Raw genomic sequence first — 15,167 nt, 5'->3', positions numbered from 1 at the left:
GCCACTTGTGCTAAGTAGTCGCAGCAGTTGAGTGCAATGAAATTTTAGCTAGGGGTTCGTAGCCTAGCTACTAAGTCAAACTCTAGCACACTCACACACATAAACACACACATGTCACATACACACACTAATGCTTACATTACAGACACAAGCAGCAGCAGCCATTTTTTATCATCATTTCCGTAACTCGTTGACAAACGGAAGCGTCGAGCCGAGCCGAGTGCAGAAAAGTCATCGCGTCGATGTGCCGGAAAATGCACCAACACAGTAACATACTCACACACACGCACACACACACGTACATTTTTGTACATGCATCTCTTACCCATACGATGGCACCACGGAAATGACCGAAATAGCTGCCATTGCTTATAATTTTCTCATTTCAAAAACTACACTTTCAACTACTTTGCCATGTAAGTACTCCACTTACACATCGAAGTAAGGTTACATCCCTCCTACACATAAACACACAAACATACTCCTAAACACACTGATTCACTGACTAACCATATGGGTCCTTGCCTTCTAATATTATAAATGCCTTATTGATTACGTTCGGAATGGATGCCCTCAAGGACGAATATCCATGTCTTTGATAATCTTGAATTCATTTCAGTATACCAATATATTAAAATATATTAAAATCTCAGTCGTTTGTGATTATCATCTCATGCTTAAGAAGAGAAGCCTGTACACATGTGAGGAAAAGTAATTATTAATAGTACCTAAAGGTAAGGAAATATTTTTATACTTATGTTTTTATCTTACTTAAAACATTTTCCCCTCAATCATATTTTCAATTGCACATTTATAACAATTATCAATACATCAACATTCTTTTCAAACTAATTATATGAATAAGGATTAAGAAAATTCATTGATTATATTATAGGTAAATATTTTGAATCAATATTTCAACGGATTTGGGCAAGAAATGAATTTTCAGTAGAAGCACCGTATTACCATAGTCCTTGGTCATGGCACACCAAGATAGACACTCGACTACACACACTTCAATAGACTGAACTCACTTCTCTCTTGACTATTTTTCTGGCTACTTTTCTGCAGCTATTGCCATTTTGCTTTCTATCAACAAGAGCCAGATTCCTCTTTCGTACACACCCTGTCTGTTGCCATCCTCACTCACACACACACACTCACATACGCCCTGTTCATTGGGCATCGACAGGAGCATTTAACGTTAGTTCATCTCTTCCTTTTCTTTCGTTTTGGTTTTGGGTTGAGTTCGCTTTTTTTCGCATTGACAGCAAATTCGAAATATATTTGGGCCAGCATTTGCTGCCTGCCACGCTTTACACCACATTTTCGTTAGCTTTCAACGGGCCGTTACCTATCCCTATTCCTCTCCAAACTCTTTCTCTCCTAGATATATATTTTACTCCCTTCTACAGCCACACTCTTTAGCCAATGTTTGCTTGGCCAATCTGAAGCTCTTCTCTTACGAATGTTTTTACTGCTGAATGGGTAATTTAGTATTTGGCAATTAGCTTTTGCTTTCGGCTTTCCCTGTTCTTGCCTAGTTCTCCTATTTTTCGCCATCTCTTCGTATTTTTACCCACATTCTTTCTTACTGTATGGTCCAGTTTTTCACTGGATTGTTTTTGAGCATTCATTGGCACATGGTTTTAACGTGCATTCTCGGCTCGGCACCAGCTCGTTTGTTTGTTTATCTGTTAAATTATGCAGTCGTCTATTAAGTGGCTGTGATTTATGTGACCACCAGCAGGAGGATGAGCAGTCAAGTGAGTCGGAGTGAAAGATGAAGCACAAAATGAATCAGCAAAGAAAAATCCATTTTAATATACGTTTGCCTTTCACCAAAAAAAATATCCATTATTTTACTTATATTTTACTCTCTCTTAAGTCTCATGAAACAAATACAAATTTACAGTTTTTTCCCATCTTAGCCTCCATCTTTGATCATAGTTATGCCTTGGTGACATCGCAAAACTTACAACTATCGATATTATTATCGACTTTCTGTCAATCTCTACTGTCGTACAAGTTCAATCCTCAAAATATGGGAAACATGATTTCTAGTCATTTGAATCTATCTGGAAAAACGTTTTCGATATTTGACACAGATTACGTTTTAGTAGCCCAGCATTGTAAGGATGTTTAGGTGGAATAAATACTGAAAGTCAGAGAAAGCAGAAAATAAACGCTTTTATAGAAACCCTCAATGATCCCAAAAATTTTCCGCAAATAATTGCTTAAATGAAATGAAATTGAAACAAATTCTTTCTACTGCCTATCGAATGGCAATGTGAACGAAGAGAACTCATTTCTTTTTCCCAAATAGCAATTAACTCGAATTCGCTAAGAAATAATCGGTGCCGAATTTCTTGTACTTAACTTAAAAAAGAATATATAAAATACATATAAGTAGATTTTATAAAGGGTATACCGGCTTCGGATATATATTCTCTTAGTATGGCACTTGGTTTTTGGTTGCGACAAAATGGGTGGTGGACATTTAATGGTCCAATACTCCACTTCCAGCAGGTCCAACAGGATGGTTTGTGGCTTTGTTCACGTTGTCATTTCATTTTGTTTACGCTTCATTAAATATTATTGAAATGCTGCAATTAATTGCGTAATTGTTATTTTATGTCACAACGGCAACAACTATACAACAAGAACAACAACAAAAATAATAGCACTAGCAGCAGAGGGGCACTTAAGCACTTGATACAACAGCCAATGGACAAACTGTTTTTGGCCCTCTACCTCTTCTTGTCATACAAGGCCAAAGCCTGAGGCCTTATTTCCTCTCGACACACACACACATAGACACACACACACACGCACATGCACGCATAACCCAAGGGCCATTTGCTGGCCAACAAATTGCACATTAAATTAAACACAAATAACTCGTAAAATTGTAAAATATACATATATATTCTTATATATAGTATAAACTGCAACTATGTGTAATTAGCTGCCAAATCAACAAGCGTGCAAATTATCAGTAAAAATAAAACGAAAAATTAAAATGGTAGAAAAACATATTTTTATATAAAGTGAAGTGCACAGCACGCAAGGACCACGAAAGGACACCAGCAAATTGTGGAAAAACGAAACACATTTGCTCTCTGCCATAAACTTACACTGAGAGAAACTAAACAAAACTTCAATGAACGTATTTTAATACTCTTAATGAACTAAAATTGCTAAATACTATCGAAGTCAGTGGAGGACCCTAAATACGTATTGTATTCTTCTGTTCTTTAGGTAATCAGTAGGCTAATCTCAACAACAGAACCAATCAAAACCTTAGACTAAAAGTTCCAACTATAACATTATTATTATTTTTATTATTATTAAAGTATAGGATATAGTTATAAAATATCAACCTAGTTAGGTTTATATAGGTTTATTTTACAAGCACTGGCAACTAATTGTAAATTATTACAATTTTGTATAATTATTTTGTAAAAAAATAAAAAAAAAATTGTTTAGAGCAAGCTGAAAAAAGTTTAGCAAATAACTTCATAACTTGACTTCAACTTTCAAAAAAAAAAATTGTTGATTATTTTTGAAAAATTTTTTTAAATTCCTTGAGTACGCATATTTTGTGTCATAGATAAATTAAGACTTACTGACTTTTATAGTTTTACTATAAGCGTGTGATTCACAAAGTTATGTAAAGAAAAGCTATGCTAAAACTTTGATAACGAAAAGTTAAAAAACTTGTTTCTAGTTTTTTGTTATTGTGGAATTTTTCAGCAACTTATATCATGTAAATATTTAATCTTTATGGAAGCTCTTAAGCAACCAATTAGCCAGAATTAAAGGGTATCAAGCACTGGGCAAAGTAAATGGCACGCATAAGTTAGTGGCATGCAATATGGCCTAGTTCTCTTGTCCGCCGTCCTCTCTCTCTCACACTGTTCGCTCGTTTACATTCTTTGAGACGAGACGTTGAACGATTGCCTGACATTTCACTTAGCCAACCTCAACACATTTCACTTTTCACTCATTTCAATGAGTATTAGTCTTTAGTTTTTTGTTGCTAAAAACAAAAAGGCGCATTGCATTGCCGTGGCAGTAAATCAAATGAAAATGAAATTGAAAAAAAGTGGGTTGGGAGAGGAAGTTCAGAAGGCGCCATCGGATGACCGACTGGGGCACTCCTGGCCATTTGTCAAGCGTCAACAAGAGCGCTGACAAGTGGGTAAAATGGTAAAGAGCTTCCCCACCAACATCCTTCCTTCCTTCCATCCATTGTCCTGCCTGTTTTCTTTTTTTTGCAGTTGTAGTTGTTTTTATATGAGAAAGGGGATAGGTTAAGGGGGTGAAACGATTTAATTTCATTATTAAACAATGGGCGACAAAGTGGCAGCAGATTTCATTTATGGCACAGCTCATAACACGCGATGGGGTCAAGCTAAAAACCAGGTGAGTGACAGCCAGTGTGTGTATGTGTGTGGCAGAATGAAAAGCTGCCTCAACTAATTTCAATTTTTGTGGCAACATGCAAACTTATAAGTGCTAGCTGCGTTTATAGTTGGGTCAGGTCAAAACGCGTTGCCATGTTGCCACAATGATGCATTGCCCAGGATTTAGATAATTAAACATAATGACAGAACTTGCAGCACTTGCTTTTGATAAATGACTTTAGTATGAGTTAACCGCTTAACTAACACAAATTTTCCCCACAAATTTTCAATCTAATTTCTTGCATAAATTCTTAAAATGAAAATAAAGTCCAGAGCCCATTTTAATTTATGCACAACCATTAAAAAATAGCCTCGGGCTTAAGCCGTTTACATAATTTATTGGGTTTTGTGTACATTTCCTGCTCCTTGATATACCCTTGCCGATGGGTATACATAAATTTAGTCCACTAGAAAAGCATCCCATCTAAACATCTATACATATGGGCAGATTCTTTTTGTCTGGATCAAAGCACGTCTGTTTGCCCATTATTTAAAGATATAATTTTTTAACGGAATTCAAAAAATTGTTTTTGATTTCTTGATAGAAAGTATTTAAAGGGAAGTTTGTTGTCTCTTGTCTTCCTTTGAATACTTAAATTAAGAATAGATAAATCGAAATTTAAATTAGCAAATTCCAGTTTTGCTTTTTGAAAGCGCTAAATAGAAAGGAAATTTTGGAATATATCTCATTATAGACGAATTATATAGTTATGGCTATCCTTTAAGAAACGCTTTAACCATAAACAATATGTTTGGATTTATTTTGTCTTCAGATTGTTTGTTTTTACTTTGTTATTGATTATTGACAAAATTATTTAGTCAAAATCCGTAAATTTCAACGACAGGGAATAAATTTTAGGACAATAAAAATGAAAATAACATTAAGAATGAGACAAGAGAAACTTTGCCTCAAATTTGAACTTTTCTTGCTCTCAATAGAGTAAAATTTCAATAAAATTGTTTTTCTAAGTTATGCCGACTTTTTTTACATAAATTCTAAAAATTCGTCAAATTGCGATTAATTACTTTTGCTAGAGTATACAAAGTTCGCTTAGATTGTTGACCCTTCTTGTTTATTTTTTCAGCATCAAGTTGACTGAGTAAGTGAGAAAAAGGTGTTACTACCTGAACCTTAAAATAAATAATAATCCATATAAATGTGCCACGTGGCTGGCTGTATGAGTGGGAGAGAGGAGAGAGTAGGAGTCAGCTCATTGAGTGTGATGGAGTAATACGATGAAAGTGGGTAAATTGTGGGTGTACGTAAAGGTGATTGCAGGAAGCAGATGGAGACGGCACCGCGATGCTTCTCAGTTTTTACCCAGGCGTTAATTGACAGTAATTTTATTAGGTAAATGAAGCTACTGCCACCGATGCCGAAGGACCTTAACAGCCTTGTTGTAAATATTTTAACAAATTATGCGATTTTAATGAGCTGGAAAAGTGCAAATCACTGACGGCTTTTCTTGTTTTTCACTCTTCTTTTTTTATTTTTTGGTTTTTTGTTGGTTTTTTATTCTGGTTTGCCATTTGTCACTTATTGTACGCTTTCAGTTTAATGCAATTTATGAAAAATTTATTATGAGCAAAATGTATTAATTGAAATGTGGTTTCATCAATATTGGCACATGAAATGAAAAGGATATATGATTGATTCATTAATAATAAGAAGAAAGGATATTTTTCATAAATAGATACATAAATGTCAAAGTGATTAAAACTTTTTGAGTTTAATATTGAACATGTTTTGCTGAGGATCGTGTTAGGATAAATTGTAATTTACAGTTTAAACTTTAAAAATTAAAGCTAAAATATTTCAATCTCTTTCAATAATCAAAAATTTTTGAATTTTTTAAAGATATGAAATTTCATATAACTGTCAAAATTTTTCTTCAATATGGTCGGAATTGATTTGTTCCGAAAGAGACAAACAATCTTAATGCTACTTCAACTTTGAGACTATTTTATAGGATATTTGAAACCCCAAACTACACTTGATTAATTAAATTATTCCCAACAACAAACTAATAAACTAACTAAAGTCTGGAGAATGAAGTAAAGTTTAGGTGACTTTAGTAGGTCAACCAAAATCAACTTTAACCGGCAATCAAAAGAAAACCTCAGAAAACTCAACTATCTGTCAATTTTGCACAGTGCTCACTGCTAGATAAAGTGGTCGTTGGATGGCATACTGGTAATATCTGCCATGGAGTCAGCCAAGTGAATTGTTTGCCAACATTTTGGCTAGTACTGAAGGATTCCAGGAGTGGGTGCTGGAGGACGATTGCCATTTACAATTGTTGTCAGACATTTTCATGCGAGCTCATAACATTTTATGCACAAAATAAATTTGCATGTTGCACTTTTGAATAATCGTCGTTTGCCAACGTTGACAAACAACTGGCAGGCAAGTTGCTAGCCAAAATCCTTCTAACCACCATTCTCAATCCCATGTCTCCAATCCACATCTACGCAAAGACCAAACGCAAAGGCGACAAGCGACACAAACTCCAGTGGAGATATTCAGAGGAGAGCGAAAAGAGCGACAGTGAGACAGAGAGATAGATAGAAAGAGATAGTGTGCCTGTATGTATGGCTTGGCGCCAAGTTGGCAGGCCAAAATGTAGGCGTGGCCGCCCTCATGCAAATTGCTTGCTAGCTGACTGGCTTTGCTTGGAAGATGCCTGAAGCGGCCACCAGACACGTAAATTTGGCGGGTCGCATGCAGACATCCCGACGACAACGACAAGGATAACGCCGAGAACGACATCCTTGCATGAATGAAGAGCCCAAATGAAATGCCATTAATTTGGCAAATGAATGCGGTTGTGCCTCCACCCACTTCTGAATCCCTCTTTGAAACGGCTTGGCTAACTGACAGACATGGAGGCAAAACTCTCTCTTACCAATATCCATTCAGACAACCATTCGGCCACTTGCAGCAATTATCCATTGAGTGTAAGCAAATTTCACTCTCATTTGAGATATATCTGGGCCATTAAAATGGCATTTCGAACAACTGCATTAAAAAAAAAAAAAAAAAATCCTTACAAAAATTAATTTTTTCGCTGACTGCGGAAAATTCTCCAAAAAACCTGCAACGTTGCTAAAGCAAGGCAGACCTTCCCCTCCCCGGTCGTCAGGACTCAGACCCATAAAATGTTCTACACAAAATAGGAAGAGAAAAATATATAAAAAAATAAAGCTGATGGATTTACGAACTGAACAAACCATTTTTAAGAGCAGATTGGTAAGTCACACGATGAAACAGTTCGAGGGTGGTGGTTGGTCCTCTAAGAGACTTGCCACCAAATAATAATAGTTTTTCACTTGCTCCCCGAGTTGACCGCCGGCAGCCAAGCGTTGAGTTTATGTGACAAACGTGACTTAAGCGACAATTGCTACTACTACTGCCAACATACCCAATGCCACTAGCCCCCCTCCATTCCCGCCATCTTCTTCGTGCATTCCTTGTGTTGGAATACTGCGCTCCTTTCTGCCTTTCTGCCTTTTTTATGGCCACACAATAAAGCGAGCAATTGAGCGTCTTAAAGTGTCGCCCAAGTGCATTTAAATCACACACTTTGCGACCATTTGCCGTAATTTGACTTTAAATGTTATGGCCCAGGGTCGTCGATTCATTCTCCTGCCCTCTTCAATTCTCACCCTACTGCCCTGCCAGTTAGTTTCTCGTTCTAGTTGTCCAGGGTAAGCCGTTTTATGGCCAATGTCTGGTGCTTACACCACCAAAAAAAAAAAAAATACATAAATTTGATGTACATGTCGATTATGTGCCGAAAAATGACCAAAAGTCCAGAGCCACAATAATGGCAAACAACGACCTTGGCCAAATGAGGCCATCAACGAATATGCAAACAGCAAATAAAAACCAAAATGGAAATTTACTGTAAATACAACTATATGGCCGTGCAATTGATTTTCCCATAAATAATTAGATACTTCCAAAGGGCTAGCCAATTTTATCATTAGTATTAAATAATTTATATGAAAATTTAAGTTTACATGCCATTTGAAAAAATTTCAATAAATTTCAAATGCATTATGAAAAAAGTGAAAGCAAATGTTTAATTGATTTAAAACCTGGCAAATTGAAAAGAGTTCTTTGGGAAATCAAACAAATTGTTTATAACTATAAAATAGGGTTAAAGGTTTCACAGAAATCTATCAGTGCATTTCTGTGGTTTTCTGTAAGTGTTTTTTTTTTACAACTAAAAGTTTTTTATTAAAGAATTAATTTCGTTTATTTTTAATTTCGACAAATTACTGGTTATGTATGCATGTAGATTGTCCGTTTTTGGGGGCGGTGAAAAGTTTTTGCCTATTGTGGTTATGTAAATACTTGAATAGTTCTTTGGTAGAAAATATTTTAAAGATTTGCGGGCATAACAATAACCAAGAAAATAACAACAAATAACAAGATGACAAGTGCCAGTGGGTAAAGTTTTCCAAAGTAAAAGTTGGTGCAAAACAAACTCACAAAAAGGGAAAGCGAAGGAATGAAAGAGATATGGGACACACGCATACTCACCCAAACACATAGATATATATGTACATATGCACTGTGGAGCATTACAAGGCCGGTAACAATAACAGCAACAACAAATAGCAGCTGGCAGTAAACTTTAAAGCCGTGAGAAACTTTTAATTAACAAAATTAATGTTATGGCAACGTCAAAGCATACACACACACACATATATATACTTCTGTCTGTACGCAATCAGTTTGTTGCAGCAACCGTAACGGTAACTAAAACACGCCCAACCTTCATCACCGAACCACTTCAACACTTTAGCCCAGTTGTAAATGTTTATGCATGAGCATTGAGCAACGATGACGCCCAACAAATTTTTCGCCTGCTGCGTGTAAAAAATTTTCGCATGCTGTTGCTCATTAAAAACGCCCATCGCTAGCAGAAACACTAACAACAGAAAGAAGAGCTGCAACAGAAATTACAATAATATCTGCCAAGTGTAGCCCTGCAAGCGCATCATCCTCTCCTCTCTGTTTGGCACACGCTGCGTATGCTTAATTTTCATGCAATTTTTTTTTTTCTTCGCTCGTCGAAGAGATGGCAAGAAGCTTTCACCAGGGTGTAGTTGGGGGGAATGGAGGTCTGTATACCACAAAATATGCGTATACTGCTCATTTATTTGGTTTCATCGTCTCTTGCAGTAGCTGAAATTAAGCTTGGCAAAAAATGTTGCCTACATTTCTGCGCTTTTTTATAATTATCATGCAATTTAGTTTCATTTGCATCAAGAAAAACTACATTAATTTAAAAGTATAAAAAAGCTAACAATGTTTAAAAAATTAATCAATTTAGATAATATTAAAAGTATTCTACCATATTATAAATAAATTCTCTTTGGCCTCATGCAGAAGCATTTTTTATACTTTATTAAATTTTGTATTTTTCTTAAATCCTTGTCTAACATTGCATGTGCGGGCAATCGATGGACAGATGAAGGCTATCGGTCTTGGATATCAAATTTTTACCAGTTGAAAAGTAATCTTCCTTAATTTCTCTAATTTCTCTACAACTTTTATATTTTTACTCTCTTATTTAATTACTTTAGGTATATGAGAATATCAATAAAATATGAAAAAAGCTAGAAAATTAAAGTTGGTCAATATGCAAAAGTATAAAATTCTTTCAGCATAAAGTGTTTTTATGCATATTTTACTCAATTTCAAAATTGAATTCTCTTATTTTTCGTTTTTATTTTTTTATTTGAACCATTTTTGTTGTTTATTAATTTTACCGACAGGTTTATTTGCCACCGGGCAATGTAAAAGAGTGAAGGGAAAAAAAAAGAAAAATTAAAACAGAAATGCAGAACGATAATTTCATTAAGCTCAGGTAGCTCTCAGCTTGAGATGGTTGCCAGGATTTTTGCCCAAGAGATTTTAAGGTTGAAATGAATATATACATATATACGTAGGAATTCCATTAGCGTTCGTTTTTTTTTTTTTTTTTTTGTACTGTTAACGGTCATATGTAAATATAAATACGAGTACATGCAGCATTTAACCAGATAAAGTAGTTGAAGTGGGTAGGCGTTGAAGCACAGGACTATGGGTAGAGGGTAAAGTACCAACGCCCACTTAATGCAAATGTAAATTGTGAATGTAAAAGTTCGTGGCATTAATTATGCATTAAACACATATATATACATATATATGGTATAAATAGTATTTAAATGCATTTTGGATAACATTTCAATTAAATGCTGTCTCAACTTTAAATTTCATCGACTGTTGTTTATTGTTTTACAGACGAAGTATCTTTAGTCCGGACTCTCTGGACCAACAGCTGTCGCATTAACCAAAGTCCATTTTGTTGCCTGTCCGCCATTGTTCCGCAATGTCGACAACGACGACGATGACGGTGGTGGCGGCGGCGTCTGCTTGTTATTAAAATACATAAATAATAAGCGGCATGTCAGCAGCGGCTTTTGTTGCCATATATATGTATACAGCTGAAGCCATTCCTACAGCCAGCCTGTATTGTTATGGGCCTTTGGCAGTGGCACTTAAGCGGCCGCATGCCGCAATCCGTCCAACAACAACAACAACAACACCAGAAAAAGCAGCAGCTCACACTCAGCTTTTTCACAAAGTAACAGAACAGCCGGCGCCAGTTACCACCAACTGTCTTTGAGTTGGTCAGTTTTTACAGTTTTTTTCCGTCATTCCCTTTTCTTTTTCTTGCCATCGCCTCGGCCTGATTGTTGATTGCCATTTTTAAAGGCACGCAAATTAGCTATATAGATATATTATATAGTGCTATATTATCTTTATGAGTAAACAAATACTTTTATGACCATTTAACAATTGATTGATCTATAAATGGAATATTTCAAGCTTAGCAAATGAGCATAATCCAAAACTAAAGTTACATAAAATTAACTACTTTCATAAATAAATTCCATAAATTTTATAAGAAATTAACTTTATTTCTAGAAAAGAAAAGAAGCCAGAAGCCTAGATCTGAAGCATGTGTTTTAAATTACTTATTTAATATGCATATTGGCTTTGTTAGACTAATGTTTCTTCTCTCAAAATAACACCTGGAGTGAAAAAAATTTCTAAAAAATTATATTTGGCTTTATATTTAAGCCAATAAAGACTACTTACCATACATACATCTACATAGCAGTATACCATATAATTATTTATTATTTATTTATTTATTAATTTATTAATTAGTGTCTAATAAATCCACAACTTTAATCTGCTTATGCCTTAATCGGAACCATTGCAATTAATAAGTCTGACTTTTTTATTAAGCTTGCAAAACTTAATGCATTTTGTTCAGTTCGCTCTAAGATAAACCTAACGAGCGTATTGCAAAGGTTAAACCAGAGGCATTATATACTTGATTGTGTATTAAATTTTGACTTTGCAACTACTTGTTTGGGGTATCAGTTACTAAAATACTCGTATGTAGACGATGTCAAGCTTTGTCTCAACTACATTCACATTTACCAGTCTCAAAAATTTTTAAACTTAGTGCCAGAACAAGCACAACACTTTCGAATATCAGAAAATAAGTTTTCCTCCTAACTCTTTTCAACTGGTTACAAAAATCTTTTTGAACTATTGAAAACTATTTATCATGGACTAGAAATTAATTTTGAACTTACATGTATTTTAAGAAAGTTGTAAGACCCATATGGATGTTCTACTAACTATGACTTGTATAAACTTCTTGAGTTTTGCTGCTGTTTTTACAGAATCCTTTACAATGTTATCGTTTTAGACTGTCCTTCTCCTGTACATCAAAGCACCTATTCTTTCCAATTGACACTTGTGCGTTTTTTCTCATAGGTTCCATCATAGAACCAAACATTTTACAAGATATTAAATAAATAGCATTTATGGATTTTAAAATAATTTGTATTGTTTTTCCAATTGAAACTCAAATTATTCAAATGTTTATAGCTTTGTTTGATTTTTATTCTGTCTTAGGCACTATTTATTATTATAGCTCATTGTGTGCCTCTCAGTTACTTAATTCAATTTAATTTGAATAAAATCCATTTTACGTATTATGTGATTTGAACGAATTCAGATATATAATATGCACCAGGTTGCATTCTACTTAGTCGAATTCTATGTTTCATTTCAAATACACATATTTTCTATTTAATTGCTTATTTTAATATGTATACCCAAACTGGCTTCAATAAATTTATTAATAAATATGAGCTAAGATATGACTTGCCAATGTTGTCTTAAAACTAATTGACTAGTTTGCAAATATATTTTTATTTGCATAGCAACCATTTGCCGAAATTATTTTCAGCTTGTTTCAATCACATTTTCGGAATTGCACAGTTGAATGTAATTCATACTTAACTAGTAGATTACTAGATTTGCTTTTCTGCTTTCTTAACTCGATAATAAATTGAGAGATGCATTACTCAGCTTAATTGCATTCAAAATAAATACAAATCTTTAAAAAAAAATGCTGAATATTAAACAAGAAAAGTTATGTGCTTTTGAAATATTTATTAGTTCATTTCAAAAATTCAATAACCTTTCTCAAATCAACTTTTAGTAAAAACTGTCCTTATTATTTAAGCATTAGCTTTCAATTAAACATGTACATTCAGTAAAAAATACCCAGATGTTTTTTAGATGACCTGGGAGATTTCCACATATATTTAATTGAATTGAAATATTCTGGTCAATACGGTGTATAAGAAATATTTTAAAAAATATGTCTAATGTTTTCTTATTATTCTTTTGAGAGCCTAAACAATTATTTAGTTTCCTAAAGGCATTCCACTTGACTATTTATGGTTTAATTTCTTTTCAAAACTTATAGAATTATACAATTTGTAAGACAGAGACAAGTAATTCCAAAAACTAAACGTTTGTTCAGTGTTTTATTAATTCTCCTCCAGTAATTCAAATTATTATTAAAAATTTGTTACTGCGGTTTATGGAAAAGTAGAATCTTTAAGTAAGCAATCTGCTTAATCATGCACATTTTGATGTCGTCCTTAAAAGTATTGGATGCACAGCGCTTATTTTGATCCCATGACATCTATAACTCTGGAAAAACATTTCAGAAGAAAGTGATTTCAATACTATTTATTTTCTAGTTAGTGTTTCTTACGTACAGAGAACGTACGCTTACAAACTATTAGCTTACAAACGCTTACAAACTATTACGCTTACTTTCTCTAACGTTTCTCAAAGTTTATGTCTTCAATTAAAGTAAGTATTCCACTTAAACTTGTATAGGTGATGTTATCTTATGCAATGTGAAACTATATTTTAGAACAATTTTCTCAATTTGCAAGCATTTAGCTAACTTTATTCAAGATCTTTTACAATTACATTTCACTAAAATGCGCACAACAAAAAAAAACCTCAAAAATGCTTACCGCTTACCTTAAGAGACCTTTAACAAAAAATTTATCCTTAGAGTGTTTATTACGCATACGCCTAGTTGAGCGGCTAAAGGACTAGAGCGCAATTAGAGAGCGAAGCAAAAGCAACAACAGCAAAAGCAGCAACTAGCTGTCTGTCTACACTCCCCAAGCGGCACATAATCTGCATACAAATGCGTTGATTTGCCTAATCGACGCCTATTTGTTCAGAGCAAAGGAACAAAAAAAAAATGAAAAGAAGCGGCTTGAAGAAAACGCTGGCTGGGAAAACTTTTGCGCCAAAAAGTGTTTGAGAAGGAAAATTATAAAAAAAAAAAAACAACAACAACAAATTTCAAATAAGAGAGAAAACAGAGAGGAAGAAAGCAACGCGTGAGTGGGCGTAGGCGGAAAATAAACCGACGTTTAATTTTTGGGCAAAGCATTAAAATTAAAAGCTAACGCAAAAGGCATATAGCCACACCCACTTCCGCCCGCCTTTTCACAACATCCCAGTTTTTATCTTTCCTCTCGCTTTTTCTGACGTTTTTTGGCACTTCCGTCTGAGCGAGCGTACGTGCCATTGGAGTCTCACGTTGCCACTGAGAACTTGCTTTTGCCTTTGACTGAATTTTGCATTTGCATGTAAATGTTTCCCTCTCCATTTTGTGTGTGTTATCCTCCATGTTTTTTTTTTTTTGCGTCTTCTTCCGAGCTGACAAAATCAATTGCCAGCAACAACAACTTATCATCTTCTCCCATCCCATCATCTACAATTCAAACATTGCCCACATATGGCATGTTGTCGCCGTTGCCGTCACTCTAATCATATACCATATAGACAATGTCATTGTCATTGACTTCGATATGTCTGAGGCACGTGCTATACCACGCCCAGTCTTACTCGTTTTTTAGGGAAGAGAATCCGGCTCTCCTTTTATCTTCTTCTTGGCTTTACATTGAAAGCTGTTCAAATTCTTTTCACTGATAAACGACGCTTTGGGACCCTACATATGTATGTGCATACATGGTGAGAATTTTCATTTGCAACGAGTTTCCGCATTTCCGTTTCCGTTTAGTTTGTTCGCTTTCCATTTCCGACATAAGGGGCAAGTAGCCAATGCGGCAAATCTGTAAATCATTGAACAGTGTTTGGTTGACTATAGGGAATACCTGCAACCTGAAGTTAAGCAACAATGATTTGTTAAGCGGGTCGGCAAATTATAGTCATGAGGCAAAAGACAGTAATGGCATAATAATGAATATGTGATAACTAAGGGGATGTAACAAAAG

Source organism: Drosophila willistoni (assembly GCF_018902025.1).
Source record: "Drosophila willistoni isolate 14030-0811.24 chromosome 2R unlocalized genomic scaffold, UCI_dwil_1.1 Seg200, whole genome shotgun sequence".
Classification (NCBI taxonomy): domain Eukaryota; kingdom Metazoa; phylum Arthropoda; class Insecta; order Diptera; family Drosophilidae; genus Drosophila; species Drosophila willistoni.
Note: the sequence above shows the minus strand (reverse complement) of the source record.